This window comes from Lycorma delicatula, chromosome 8 (assembly GCF_047948215.1).
Source record: "Lycorma delicatula isolate Av1 chromosome 8, ASM4794821v1, whole genome shotgun sequence".
Classification (NCBI taxonomy): Eukaryota; Metazoa; Arthropoda; class Insecta; order Hemiptera; family Fulgoridae; genus Lycorma; species Lycorma delicatula.
Genome location: NC_134462.1, coordinates 39,516,179 through 39,531,769, shown reverse-complemented (window position 1 = coordinate 39,531,769; position 15,591 = coordinate 39,516,179). Strand labels below are relative to the sequence as shown.

At 27.1% G+C, this 15,591-nt stretch overlaps 1 long non-coding RNA gene across 1 annotated transcript in view; it reads right to left on the bottom strand.

Moving 5' to 3' along the window:
* LOC142329065 (uncharacterized) overlaps positions 1 to 15,591 on the bottom strand; it is a 141,403-nt gene that overhangs the window by 37,175 nt on the left and 88,637 nt on the right. Inside the window, exon 2 of the long non-coding RNA XR_012757420.1 lies at positions 3,154 to 3,211. This is a non-coding gene — a long non-coding RNA (uncharacterized LOC142329065). The remainder of the gene's footprint in view (positions 1 to 3,153; positions 3,212 to 15,591) is intronic.

The following is a 15,591-nucleotide window of genomic DNA, read 5'->3' as shown; positions in this document are numbered from 1 at the left end:
TGTAATTTGCTGCTCTATCTAACTGGTATGAACAGTAATATTAGTGCGAATATTCATGTTGTTGGACTGGAAGTAGTTTGAATAGGAGGTAGAAATATGGCTTTTGTAAAATATTATCGGTAACTAGCGTTGAAATGTAAGGAACAAGTTTGTGAACTTTCTATCATAGGTTAATTATCCAACTGTTATTAGAAGTATTTACGTAATTAATTAGCAATATTATATTAGTTTATTGGTTTATCTTGAATATAAATCTTATCAACTGAGACTTCGGTATTTAATTCGTAAATTAGAAAGTCTATATAATTTATGTCATCAAAATCAAATCAGTAGTACAACTGTATGCTTTAATCTAAGAGTTTCAATGCTATGTATAAAGGGAAACGGTTATTATTGTATGTAATAAGTAAAACTAAACGTAATTATTTTGAAGTTATACTTCTTTTGGCGCGTTAGGAGAAACTGATCGAGTGTATTTTCAGCAAGTTACGGAAGTTGCGCGCGCCGATGTAACACACCATGAAGATTTGCGCAGGCTCATGTGGATCGGTTTGCACGCACATGCGTATAGTGTCTAATTCAGTCAGTCGTTCAATGCAGTTAAGTGATTAGCACGTGTTGTAAATATAACAGATATTGAGTCGTAATAAATATATAAATACACGGATTTCTGAAGACGGATATTTTTAACTGTGAATATTGTTCATATTCATAAAACCTTATTTATATTGCAGCGTATATTTATTATCATTATTTTTTTTTTTGTGAAAATTTGGTATCAAGATTTGAGATTATATTTATGTAGGTGTTATTTTTTAATAACAGAAAATAGCACACATCAGATAAATTCTTGATTTTTCATAAATAATTTTTAATTTGCCAAAAACAAAATTTTTGATAAAATACACTCTTATAAAATAAAACTATTTGTATCATATTTTTCATATCATAAGCTACTGATAACCCTCGTGGCTATTCAATCGTCATCCGAAGAATTGATGGAACTGAACTAATCGAAATATATTCCATGAACTTTGTTTTATATGACAACGAATATTTCAATACTTTTAAACTATATAAAATAAATATTATTTTATTTAATTAAAGTGTTATTTATTCAAACTTTTATTCATGATATTTAATGTCGTCTATCGATTGTTTGACTCGGTTCAAATTTGTTTGAATGCGTAAAAAAATAATTTCTTTATTCACGCCAAAGAAGTATAACTTCTTACGTACCTACATAAGTACAGACGATTTTTTTTTGACCCGCTGGTTTGTGTAATTTATTAACTCATATAAGTTATATAGATAATGTACTTTTTGAGAAAGTTAATATTACCTTTGCGTTTCTGGTTTATGTAAAACTTATAATAATAACCATTATAAAATGAAGAGAATTTTATGTAAATTAAAATTTTACTTTTATAAAATATGTTATTTGTTACATAAACTTAGAATTGTAGATTTCATTAAAATGGGAAATCATTAAAAATTTTAATTTAATGTGATAATTATTTACATGGGATTGGTATAATTAGATTTCTAATTATGCTGAATTTAGCAAGTTCAATTAATATTTGGTATTTTTCGCAAACCGGTCCTTGTTTCATACAGATGAAAATATAAATAACTATTAATTAGTATTTTAATATAATCAGGTATGAGTTTTTGAATTATTTTTAATTTGATTACGTTATTATTTAAAAATAAAAGTAGTTTATTCCCTTCTTGCCGAAAACTGTTGCCGAAACTCCATTTCTTAAATATAGTAAAATACATCCTGGAACATATTTTTTCTCTTTAATATTATTTTTATAATTTTTGTGTTCAATCAGATCAGATTTAATTTATGTTAGGTTCTTTCTACTCCAAAGAAAGTTAGAAGATTGTTTCAAATTTTGTTTCCTTAAACTCTTTCCCCCTGAAATGTTTTACAGAAATTGCATAAGAGCGAGGATGTAGCCCCACATGAACATAAAAAGAATCAACACTTTAATAGAATTCTTTTTAATCGTTTTCCTTCAAGTTTTCGTTGAAATCTATCTTCAATAAGACAGTTTTAAAATATTTTCCAGTTGAACAAAGGATCCGAGACACATTAACCATTTTGAAAAATTTATCAAATTTTTTATTAAAAAACACACATGAAAAACACATATAGGCATATTTTTTATTAAATCCAAAAGTGAGGAAAAAAAAATTAGAAAATAATTTATTATTTTTAATTCAAGAGGAAGGTGATACCCACTAAAATATTTTAATATTGGAGAGGTAGGTAAAAATGTCAATCTAGTTTTATGATATACACATCTGACAAGTAAAATTGTATAACAAATTGGCGTCATCCGCAGAACGACGTAAATGAAATCATATCATCACTGAACTCGCATAACATTTATAATAAAAAAGCACACACTAACTAAAATTTAAAAAGAAAATTACCATGTGGAGAAAAAACTTGACTTAATTGTTGATTTCAGTGAATTTTTCACCACGTTACTTTAAGTTAAAGTAACCTGTTCAGCGTTCGTAGCAATTTTTTTGTACGACAGTTGTGTGAATTTTTAGATAGAAAATTTATGTATAGAAATAAATGTAAGTATAATTTGTCGTAAAAAATATATATTCCTGGATTATCCAATTTAAAGAATGAATTTTATCAATTTTAAGGTCCGGTAACCGGATCAACAATTTTTTTCGGAAGTCAATTTTTTGGTATATTAACTAATTTTAGATGTAGGAAATTCTATAAACCAGAACAAACACATACACATTTAAACATACTAACAAACAGAATTTACTCTCCTTTTATGCTTTTCTTGATAATTCATGACCTGAATTCAAAAAACAAAAGAGTGGAAAGGTGTTTTTGATAAAATTTCCATACATTCCCTTACTGTACGGTAAATGCTATGCTGTAATAGATAAAATAAATAATACTGTACATTTAAAATTGGAATACTTACAAACGGTTGCAAAATTTTAATTCAATTTGGTTTATTTATTGTTGTAAGCGATAATAAACTTTTTCTTGAATTTTTTCACAGCTAAAAGTACGAAAAACTTTATAAAATGAAAACAAAACAAAAATTAATATAAAAATATATGATTTTAAAATAATCTATGAAGATAAATAGATATGATACTTACACAAAAAGTAAACCAATCTGAAACTAGAGGTGAAAAGTCCATTATTCATACCCAGCAACTGAAAAAAAGGAAATATAACTTATAGGTAAAATCATAACTAAAGAAACAATTATATTTAAAAATAAAAAAATGTCTTTAAAATTTAATATGCAAGGAGTTTAAAGGTCTTCCATTTAAATTCACAATTAAAAACCAAATGGAAAGATTAAAATAAAATCCTGTTGCTAGTCCAATAGTTTTTAAACACTTAAAAATGTTATTTATTTGGGCCACAGTTTTACTTAAACTATAACCAGTTCTGTTACAAACATTATGTTCAAACACCTCAACGAGAAAGGAAGAAAACCTTAAGAGCCAAAAATCAATTCAAAAGATAGAATGTAATTTTTTAAATGCTGGTTGGTGTAATTCACAGACTGATGCAATATCTAAGCTTTATTACAATAATCCATAAAATGGACACAAATGTAAATTATTTAATTCAAAAGTAATCACAGAAGATCCTAGATTTTTGCTATCTCAAGAAATATGGGAAAAAATTTTTTTTCACTATCTCAAGATTATAATATATTCCTTTTAACCGTAGAAGATTATAGATATTACTCTAATGGATAGTAGTCGAGCCTAAAATCAGTAACATAGAATTTATGTTAAAATATTGCCCTTTTAGGTAGATTTCATAAGAAAGCTACCTATTGTAATGGGTACCATGATTCGACTTCCGGAAAATTTCGACATATCTTCGCGTTTCACATCTCTCAGACCTCAAAATTACCGTCAATTCAAAAATGTATATTACTTTATATGTATATATAAGTAAAATGCATTACTTTCTTGTGGATACGATAACTTCCGTAATTTTTCGCTAATCACTTTCAAATTGATACGTAAAATATAACTAACCAAAATTTTAGTCGCGTTCGTTAATGGGCAAAATCGGACTATGGTGGTGGAAATGGTGGGAGGCTTTTTAAAAAAAATAAAATAATATCGCTATAACTTTCTTATTAAGTAAAATATCGAAATCCTATAAAGTTCCTACTATTCTTTGCGTAAGGGCCTAAAACTTATCTAACTAAAGTTTTCATATAACCAACCATTGGTCCAGAGAGTGAAAAAAATAGGGTTTCGAAGACAAAAAATTATACCTCTCTTAATAGGCTGATTCGATACTGTTTAATTCATAATTAAACAGTATCGAATCGGTTTAAAGAGGTCATTAGTCCTCTAAACATTACCTAAAATTTTTGTCTGGAACAATTTTTGATATGACCAACCCTTACGGCGAGGGATGACCAAAATATTCCTGGAATTGTAAGGAGATGGGGCTTGTTGTATGCTAAACGTGTGAAACTTTTTTTAACATACAGTAAATTTGAATTTTTTCTTAATTTTAAGGTAGAAATCATTTTTATCCCTTACTTAGCACCGGTGAAATCTACCTCCGCCTTCCGATTTGCCGAAAGGAATTTTTTAGATTTTATAAAATTAAAGGATCTTTTTTTTAGGTATATAAAAACCCCGGATCCAATAAAAATTAAATTAAAATAGAATTCATGTCATTAGGTGAACCACATTAATATGCTAGGAGAATTTACAACAACTATACGTAAGTAAAACAGAATTAGAAATGATAAACTGAAATTTTTTTAAAATAGATTAATCAGTTTAACACAATTTTGAAGAACCAGTCTAAATATGAATAAAATCTCATCTATATTTAGAGCCTAAAAAAAAATAATTAAGTGCGAATAAACACTAATGTCTTATATTAATACAGATAACGAGAAAACAGCAATTTAAGTTATGAAATAGGACAAGATGAAATTAACAAAGCAACATCAGTATACTAAGTATAATTAAAAGGAAGATTTGAGAGCCAAGCTGCACGAGATACGTACGCTATTACAACATATCCAAAACAGGATTAATTCCATGGTTATGTAACCCGTTATATGTAGACTATCTGCACTACAGTTTACGCATATACACATCCATACACTCACACCCACACTCCTATCCTATTACACATATTCTCAGGAAATCCCTTTTTGGTGTGTAATTTCATAATAGGATATCAAATTGTACGATCAAAGCCTGCTTTACAGTATTGCCGGTTATTATCCGTATCAATCTCACAAAATCATAATTATTTTAACCGTATATTTTATATGAATGTATAAACTAACAGATGTATTAAACTAAGTTCTTTAATCGTAATAGAACTAGACTGGAATAATATGTTATTTATCAGAATATTTCGGTGATTAAAATATTTACGGCCGAAAAATTTGAAGCTTAATAATTCGTATTAATAAGCAGATAAAAGTAAAAGATAGTCTTATTTTTCTCCCTAATTTTATTTCTGTTTATCAGACCATTTTCAATTCATTAATTAGATTTTTTTGTAAACAATAAAGAAAAAACAAAAAACATTATATCTCTTTTAAAACACTTCAAAAAACTTTTTTTTAAATAAATATTCCAAATTGTCCTTTTAATAACGAATATTTTATAATTCACGTTGCACATTTCAATTCTTTTTTGATCAGTTATTTAGCAAATATTTTGTAAGAAATAGCTATTTTAAATAGTAATAGTAATCATAAAAATATTAAATAACTCGTATATTTTTACAAATTACCAGAATGTAAAAGTAACTACCGCAAAATCAAGATTATTAGGAAACCGATGAAATAGCACATATGTAAACAAGAACGCGATTAAAAATTTCGCACCAGTGCATGTGACGTAAACCAATTTTGCAAGGACGGATCCACCAGGTTGGTCTAGTGGTGAACGCGTCTTCGCAAATCAGCTGATTTCGAAGTCGAGAGTTCTAAGATTCAAATCCTAGTTCAAGTTCAGGCAGTCACTTTTATACGGATTTGAATACTAGATCGTGGATACCGGTGTTCTTTGGTGATTGGGTTTCAATTAACCACACATCTCACAAATGGTCGACTGAGACTGTACAAGACTACATCTCATTTACACTCATACATATCACCCTCGTTCATTCTCTGAAGTAATTCTGACGGTGGTTCCGAAGGCTAAACAGAAAAATAACTTTGTAAGGTCGGGAAAAAGTACAGATGTATATAAAAAACCCTGCAAGGAAATGGCTGGTGTTGTCTAACATACAAGAGCACAATAGCTGTTACAAAGATTATTTATTAGTTGAGTTTGTTGCGGTTCTATTTCTCAGCAGAAATTAATAAAAGATGTGTTAATATAAAAAATAAAAAAAAAACATAACCAGCAATCTGTCGCATTAAGTATTATTTTTAATTACATTACTCATTGTCTTATTCAGGTTTTCTTAACAAGCATAACAATTTTTTGTTTTAGAAATATCCATTCCTAATTTGAAATAGTTATTTCTCGTAAAACGACTGATAATTAGAAAACAGTTAGTCCGGAAAACAACCAAACTGATCTAGACCAAGAATAAAAGATTATATACAACGGATTTAATTTTTTGGGATATTTTTAATACACTTGAAGAATTCACGCGAGCATAAAGTCGAGTTACGTTAAAAAGAAGCCAAAAGTAGAATTTTGAATTAAATATTATTATTTATTAAATAATATTCAGAATTACACTAAACGTCATTGCCCTACGATTTTCATTATATTTACTGCTGCACGGTTAAAAGACAGTATTAACGAATTATGTTACTTAAGTTAATTTTATTACTAAAAAGGTTGGTCCAATCATGATTATTGTGTTAAGACTTTTACAAGAATGTTTATACGTTTTTATTAAATCATCGTACTGCGGGTAATTTTGTTTGAATTGTTTCATACTTATTTTTAAAATTACATCAATACACCGTAGTTATTCGAGCAGTTGTATTATTGTCACCGTTGCGTTGTAGTAATTGCAATTCGGTATTGTTATGGATTGTCCTGCGAATGTGTTTGAACTTTGTTTTATCAAAAGATAAAATGAATTGTATGAAAAAAAAATTGTTAAAAGATTAATTGAAAATTTAATTTATAATTGTTTGAGATAAAACGAATGATAAGGAAATTACCTACGCACAAAATTATTTGGAGGACGGTAGCAAAGGACAACTATGGAATTCTAAAAGTTTAACTGAAAAGTGATTGAAAAATTAAGTGAAACCACTCACGAATTTTTACCTTCATTACGGAATGAATTATTAAACTCTAAACAAATAATCAAAGTAAAACATCCCAATTAAAGATCTATTTTTACATTTCTGAGTTAAAAATAGTGAAGTGCCTAAAACCTCGATTCCAAATAATACAAAAATTAAAATAAATTAAATAATGTGTGGTCTAATGTTTTCCAATCAATTTTCTCTTAACCTACCCAATTTCATTCCATTAAAAAAAAAACCGAAAGTAATATAAAGTCGTTTTTATTATCACCAGAAAAACTGGTGATAATCTCAAATTTGAATATTAAACATAATTTCATTAAAAGATTCAGAAGGTATTGATAACTGTAATTTCCTCACCAAATATTGTGTGCGCGCTCGCTCCCTCACACACACACACACACACACACACACACACACACACACACACACACACACACACACACACACACACACACACACACACACACACACACACACAGCTGCATTTATTTTTTCGTTTAATTTATTTCTTTAATTGAACCAACTGCTCCAACCTATTTTTGTTGATTACATACAAACAATACAGTGTAGAAAATAAAACAATCAAATAATGTGCTACGAAGCTAAATTATCACAAAAATATAAAATAAAAATTATCTTAAAATTTTTAAAATTAATTATAATAGCTTTTACTGCATTTAAATTGTTATTCCTGCATATATAATAAACGACTTAGTTGTGTATCTATTTTATAAATTATTTGTTGGTATCTATATTAGCTACGATAATTGTACAGGTTGTTAGAAACTAGGCGTAAAATTCTAATCATTTCCGAAATTACATAGCCATTCCAAAAATAAAAAACTTCCCATATTACGTAAGAAAATGAGCATTGAAGTAGTTACTCATTACACTCGCTCGTTATCAAATGAAAAAATAAAAATCAGTATTAGTAATACAGTAATAAAAATAAGCACTAATAACAAAACAAATTATAAATGAATTAATTATTAATTAATTAATTATTAATATTAATAAATGAATTTGTTAGTAATATTAAGATGGAAAGAAAATTATGAAATTTTATTAATCAATATAATTTATCATTAGAAATTTAAAACGATTAAAAACGTAAAATTCATCAATTTCATCGCTTATTATACTGAATAAATAAAACCATTTTAATTATTAGGAATATTATAATGATAAACTGTTCTTGCTGCTTGAGACAAATAATGAAAATTAGTAATTCAACACGAATTAGATGTAAAAAACTTTCACTGAAAAGTAGATAAATCAATAGTACTATTTAAAATCTTATAAATAAATAAATTACATAAACAGTAACTATCTGCAGATCAGGGAAGGCAATGTAAATATTTCTACAATTCCTAACAGAATTATTTAGATAACTAAACTTGAATTTCTCATAAAGTAAAAAATTATCTACACTCTGTTATTTGTTTAAGGTAAAAAGGGTTCACTAAAAACCCTCTTCAATTTATTCTTAAATAAACATAAGGCAAGAAAATAATTATTGTCTCATGTAACTATACATAGAAAATTGTTCAGTCAATCTCAATATTTTATTAGTATAAGTAAATAAAAAAGGAAAATTTAATTTAATTTCCCTCCTATTAAAATCAAGTACTTTGTTCATTAGCGAAAAAAAACACTTCCGAAGATTTAATAATTTTGATCATTCATATAAAAACAGTTGTTTTTTAATAGTCAAATATCAAAAATTTACAATCAGTTTTGAATCACTGATAACTGTAATGTATTTACATTACATTTTTTATACAAGGCACATTTGTATTTAAATTCTTCTGTAACCGATTAATATCATCCAGTGCAGGCGCATTTCACAGATCAAAAAAATTATTAGAAAACATTTAACAGTATGAGTAAAGTAAAACAGGCTTTTCGGGAGTCTTTGTTTTGAATAAAATATTTTTCAAGAAAATTTGATGGTAACTCATCATATATACATTTTTTTTTCGATAAAAGTTATTAATTTTTTTTTAATGAACCATTACCAAGATAGAAATTTTTTTTATAAATTATCAATGGTTACAGATTGTAAATCCTGCTCTTTAAAATAAGACTTATATATTTACAGTTGATATTTTAAAAAATATTTTTTTTAAAAAGCTAATTTTTTAATTTTAATTTTTCGTTCAATTTTTTTTGTTTTTCACCCAGCGTTAAAAATGTTTAAAACAAATTATATTAGTAGTGTCTTTTCTTAAAAAAATCACTTAATTTTTTTTTAATTACGAAAATTGATGAATAAGTACAGAAATAAGTGTAATCATAACTGATAATAACGTGATTTTTCAAGTTTATCACAGAGGAAGAGTACAATTTTTAAGCATTATTACAGGAAAGTTTATGAAAAATCAGCAATTTTATCAACTTTTTTAATTTCTTTTCATCAAATCTAGATTTATAGTCAATTTGAAATAACTACAAACAATCTAAAATCAGGTTCTTTAAGTTCCTAATCAAGTTTCTAGCACCTAATTCAGATTTCTAATTAAAATCTAATACAATTTTTTAGCACAATTTGCAGGTTTATAATTTGATGATTAATTCCACCCTCCCACCACACATTTCAATTGGATATACAGAGTGGTTCAGGAGGATAAGGCAATATTTTGACAACTTATTCTAGAGGCTAAAAATAAGAAAAATTTAAGCTCATATAAACATAGGTCCGAAAACGCTTCGTTAGCGAATTATACAGGGTGAAAGATTTCGCCTGAGTTTCCATTCCTCCGGGTAAATTAAGGCTTTCTGAAATTCTGGAAAGGTTAATTAAAGGGCAAATTCTATTGTTGCTTGTGGTTTTTGAGCTGGGAAATCGAAAAAAAATAGGTAAGAACTGTATCTCTCTTATTTCTATGATATCCTATGTAAAACGCCAAATATAGTGTCAAAAAACACATTTTTTTACCTTTGTCGTACAATAACGTTGTTAAATTGGCAGTAAATCATACATTTTTTAAACATAAATTATAGAGAATTTAATTATAATAAAACTGATGTAAATAATGTGAACAGAAAACTAATGTATAACGACTAGCATTAATTTCATTTAAATAAAACTAATCATCACAGGGAGTGAAGCAGGGATGCTGCGTATCACCAACACTGTTTAATATATATTTTGAAGAAATAATTAAATGCTGTCTGAGTGGGAAAAGAAGAATAAAAATCAGGGGAAGAAGAATATGTATACGTTTTGCAGGTAACATGGCGGTACTAGGAGAGAGCCACAAGTAAATGAAATGCTTGGTGACTTAAATGAAGCTTCCAAAAGTCAGGGTATGAGGATTAACAAAAAGAAGACAAAATGTGGTATTAAATGAAAAAAAAGAAAGGATTGAGATAAGACTGGATATGAAGTTTTAGAGCAGGTGAAGAAATTTCTGTACTTAGGGAGCTTTATAACTGATAACCTGACTTGCACAATAAAAATTAAAAGAAGCATACCATAAAATAAGCAGGTATTTAATAAGGGAAGACTGCTGTGTGGAAAGTTAAACTTGGTGTTAAAAAATGGATTAATGAAATGTTTTATTTGGAGTATGATGCTTTATGGCGCTGAAACATGGATGATGAGAAAGACAGACAGAAAACGGTTGAAGCTTTTGAGGATGTGGATATGGCACAGAATGATAAATATCAGATGGTAAAATCATATAATAAATGAAGTAGGCCTATTAAGGAGAATCGGAGAAAACAGGAAAGTGCTAAATGTGATCGAATACAGGAAAAGGAACTGATCAGGACATTGTATGACAAAGTGTTTATTAATGGATGCGATAGAAGGCTTGGTGATTGGAAGGAAAGGAAGAGATTTCAAGTGATGGATGGAATTCTGGAAAAGGGAAATATGCTGAAACAAAGAGGTTGGCAAAGGATAAAACAAGGTCACAGCAGCAGCTGTGATAGCTTGTTCACAGTGATAGGTCCTGTAACAGCTGCTGCTGTGACAGGACCTACTCTAATGGCAGTACACTATAAATGAATGAATCATAGTTACATCATAGTTATATCTAAATGAAACTTACTACGTGTCAATACTACTAATTACACTATACAAAAACAATCACAGATTTAGGTCATTATATGAAATGTACAAGTTCCTCTATTTTCTGTCTGCACCTCAGGCGAGAGTAGAATCTGGAAAAAGACTAAGAGAAAGAAATAAAGAATGAAGCATTTGAAAAAGAAGGAAAACGAAGAGGATGAAAAAATGCTAACATCTTCTGATTCCCCTAAGTTTTACTGCACTTAAGAGGTGTATTTTCTCTCTTTAATTACTACATTAGCCCTATTAAAAGTAAAACAGTTAAAAACTTTTTTTTTTCTAAGAGTATAGTTGAAATGAAATATTTTTCAAAATATAGTATATTATAATACAAAAATGAAATTTAGTAATACATATTTAATATCAATTTACAATCAATCGTTAATAAACTTTTTTCATTAAAATTAAGTACACATCATCTTAAACATAAATTGAATTAAATAGAGATTATTTCAATTCAAACACTTGTAATTATGTAATAGGTAAACAAAAATAAGTAGCAATAAAGAGATGTGATACACATCTGATAGTTTTTATGACGACAAATTTTCCCAAGAGACAAAAGACTTAGTCAGCAAGTAATTGTGAGTCTGGCGTTGTCCCAGGTTCTTCTGATTTTCCTCTATCAACCCACATCCTCATCCTATTTCCTTTTGCACTACCAGTATCCTAACCATTATCTGTCAATGATATCTAAAGAAAACATCTTACTTTCTAATACACTTCTTATTCAGTTATTATTTTTTTAAATTTAATTATAAAAGCAATTAAATAAATAATGTAATTAGGAATTCTGTAGATAAGTTATATAAAATATAATCGCTGAAATGTAATTTCAGAAATAAATTTGTAAAAATTATAATTAATAAATATTAGTACATAAAGTCTCTTTATAATTATCCGATTTAAATGTTTAAAAAAAAATTACTTACTTATTTCAGTAAGGTCTTTTCGACCTTTAAAATTTTACATGATCTGAGTTCAAGCCGTCGTGAGCCAGGTTGAACTCAGTTGAACGTGTTGCCAAAGCTTTTAAAATTGTACAACCCTTTTAATTAAGTTTTAACTTAGATTTTAGCAACAATTGACGAATTACCTTTGTTCACCATGTTCTATATATTTTTTCTTTTAAGTTTATTTTATTTAACTTAATTTTTCAATTTAAATTTTTAATTTTTATGTATCATGTTAAAAAAAATATGTATTTTTATATTTAAATATTGTACTTTTAATTTGTTTTTTTATTAATCATCCTGTTATAATGATATGAACTCGCGGCTAGCGCTCAAGGGTTCTTTTACTACCTGCATCAAGGATAAATATGTTGAATAAAATTGTATATATAATTTTCAATTGACAATAAAAATAATAAAATAAATCTTTAAAGAGAATAAAATCATAATTATTTCGGTTGGAAATATCTTAACACAAGGAAAGTCCGGAAGAAAGAGAGGCATTTTATGAAAGTAATGATGTTCTCAATTCATCCAGTAATAAATAGAATAAAGGTGTCAATTGAAGGGATAAAAGTCTCTGTATGGTCGGTTTGGCATATTCTTACCGTATAATACAACCGCTCGGTGAAGAAGATAATGAAAAACATTATAATTCCTAATTTTCCATGGTAAGCCTAGCATCGGAAGCTAGTTGTTTATAATTTATTTTTCCCGCTCGCCTGTCTGTTGTTCGTTAGTTTTTTTATTCATCTGACAGAATTTTTATCCGTTCACTTATTATTTTCCGAACAAATTTAGCTAGAATAGCTACATTAAAAAGGAAAATTTTGTAATCATTTCAAAAAAGGGTTAACGGGTTATTTGCAAATCTTTACGTCTTTGGACCTGAATAGACAAAAAAAAAAGTATGAACTTGCGTTTTTACGTAAAAATGTGTCACAATGCTTTAGGCCTTAAATCTCAGGAATGATCAAATCGATTTCTTCATGTTTGGCTCAAATATTTCGGGACATTGATCATATTATATTTTTTTTTAAGATTGTTTAAGAGAGTGTATGGATATCACGAAAAACAAATTTCGATTTTCTTCAAAGATATTTTGCAGAAAACTTTGTTAAAGTAAATTTTTTAAATACCTATACTACTATATAAATAATCAAAAACATGTTTTTTTTCTTCAAAAAATCAACACCCCCATCTTAAAACTGAAATATATGTTTCTTATTCTTTTTCTCCATTCCTCTTCGGTTTAAATATTTTTCAAAAATATTTGGAAAGTTTATAATTCATCTACAGAATTATCAAGAAACGTCTACAATTTTTTTTTTTTTGTATTATAGACACGGACCTAAAAAGCAGAATTTTTTTCAATTTTCTTTTTCTTATTTTAGTCTTTATTAAAGAGGGTGTTAGATTTAAAAAAAAAATATTTTTAGAAAAACCTTTCTTAAAATTTATTCCTCACCAAAAAAAATATATATTCTATTTTTTTTTGTTTTTTGTCTCAAATAATTTTAATTTTTAGTATTAAAAAAGATTTTTTGTTTCTTCAAGGCTATTGAAATTAAAGTAGCTTTGGCACTTGTATTCCGAACAAAAAATTAGAAGCAATTGTTTTCACTACTTTCATAAAATTTATACTTTAATTTATAAAAATTACCTTTTAGCAAGTTGAACATGATCGGAATAGCCAGGAAACTCATGTCTTACTTTGCCAGTTTTTATTTATATATTTGCTTGTCTATTTGTTCGCTCGCCTGCTCAGGTTTATGATTAACTTATTTACCATAGTTCTATATTATAGAATGGATTTATTTTATCCTCTAGCTATAACGGAACTACGTTTAAAACATATATTTAATTAACTTTGTTAAGATTAGCTGGATGAAATTTATCATCCATTTATATGTAGATATCCTAAAAAACTACAGAGAGAACTTTCTTCATCACAAACATTTCTTCCATATTTTGATATGTATATATATATATATATATATATACATATCAATACATATATACATATATATATATATATATATATATTGTTATAGTAAATAATTACGATATAACTGGGTTCGTAAAAGTGTGGATAGTTGATTTAACGCTGCTGGAATTTTAACAGAAAAAATTTTCTATTTTCAAATGAAAAAAAAAATTAATAATTTTAAACCTAAATGGAGACATAAGGAAATCCAACAAAAAATGTTTCACGTTAAGTTTTCAATAGTTTTATATCTTTTGCTTCCATAAATCTCTCTGGGGATCTAACATAAAATGTTAAATCATTAATAAAAATGATGACCTACTATTAATAAGGGTAGTATAAAATCATTAAAATCCACAGGTGTCGCAGCAAATCGCTGAAGAAGCATTTGGAAAAATATAGTTAAAAGAAGAGACAGACTTATAGGCCTTATATTAAGGCATCCTGGAATAGTCGCTTTAATATTAGAGGGTCAGTAGAAGGAAAAAATTATGCAGGCACGCAACGTTTGGAATATGTAAAACAAATTGTTAGGGATGTAGGATGTAAGGGGTATATTGAAATGAAACGACTAGCACTAGGTAGAACTACATCAAACCAGTCAAATGACTAAAGACGAAAAAAAATTCACAGATTGGAAAGTTATGTTTTTGGTAAGTTAGACGGTTTACTAAAACTTAAGTCCATTTACCACCAACCTCACTTCGTTACAGATCTATTATAATAACAATAATTAATTATCTCAATGTGACTTTCAATTAATGAAAATTAATTTTAAGATTAGTAGAAAATTTATGTTTAATATAAGGATCCTATGGGTAAAAGAAAATCTAATCTCTTTAAATATTCTATTTAGATTTAAATTATCTTTTAATTATTTTATGCTTATTTTTAACGAAAGATAATATTTTGATAAAAAATTACATCATAGCAATACAATATAATGTATTTTGTTAAAATTAATTTTCAATTTTCTTCACTTATTATTTTTATTTTTTATAATTTCCGTCGAATACTTTGCAGACATCTCCGATTCTTAAAAATGGATTTTTTATTAAAATTAAATGAAAACATAATTAAAATTCTTCAATTGTGAAGCTAGTTTTTTTATTATTATTTATTTTTTTTTTAGTGTATTTCACTGAAACAAAATGAATTATTCTGCTTCTGTTATAACCTACTGGTTGATAATGAATCTATTGTTTTGGTAGGGTATTTAAAAATATTTTCAAATTTAATTTAATCTTTCTTTTTTTTTATTATTAAATTTAATTTATATTTAAAAAT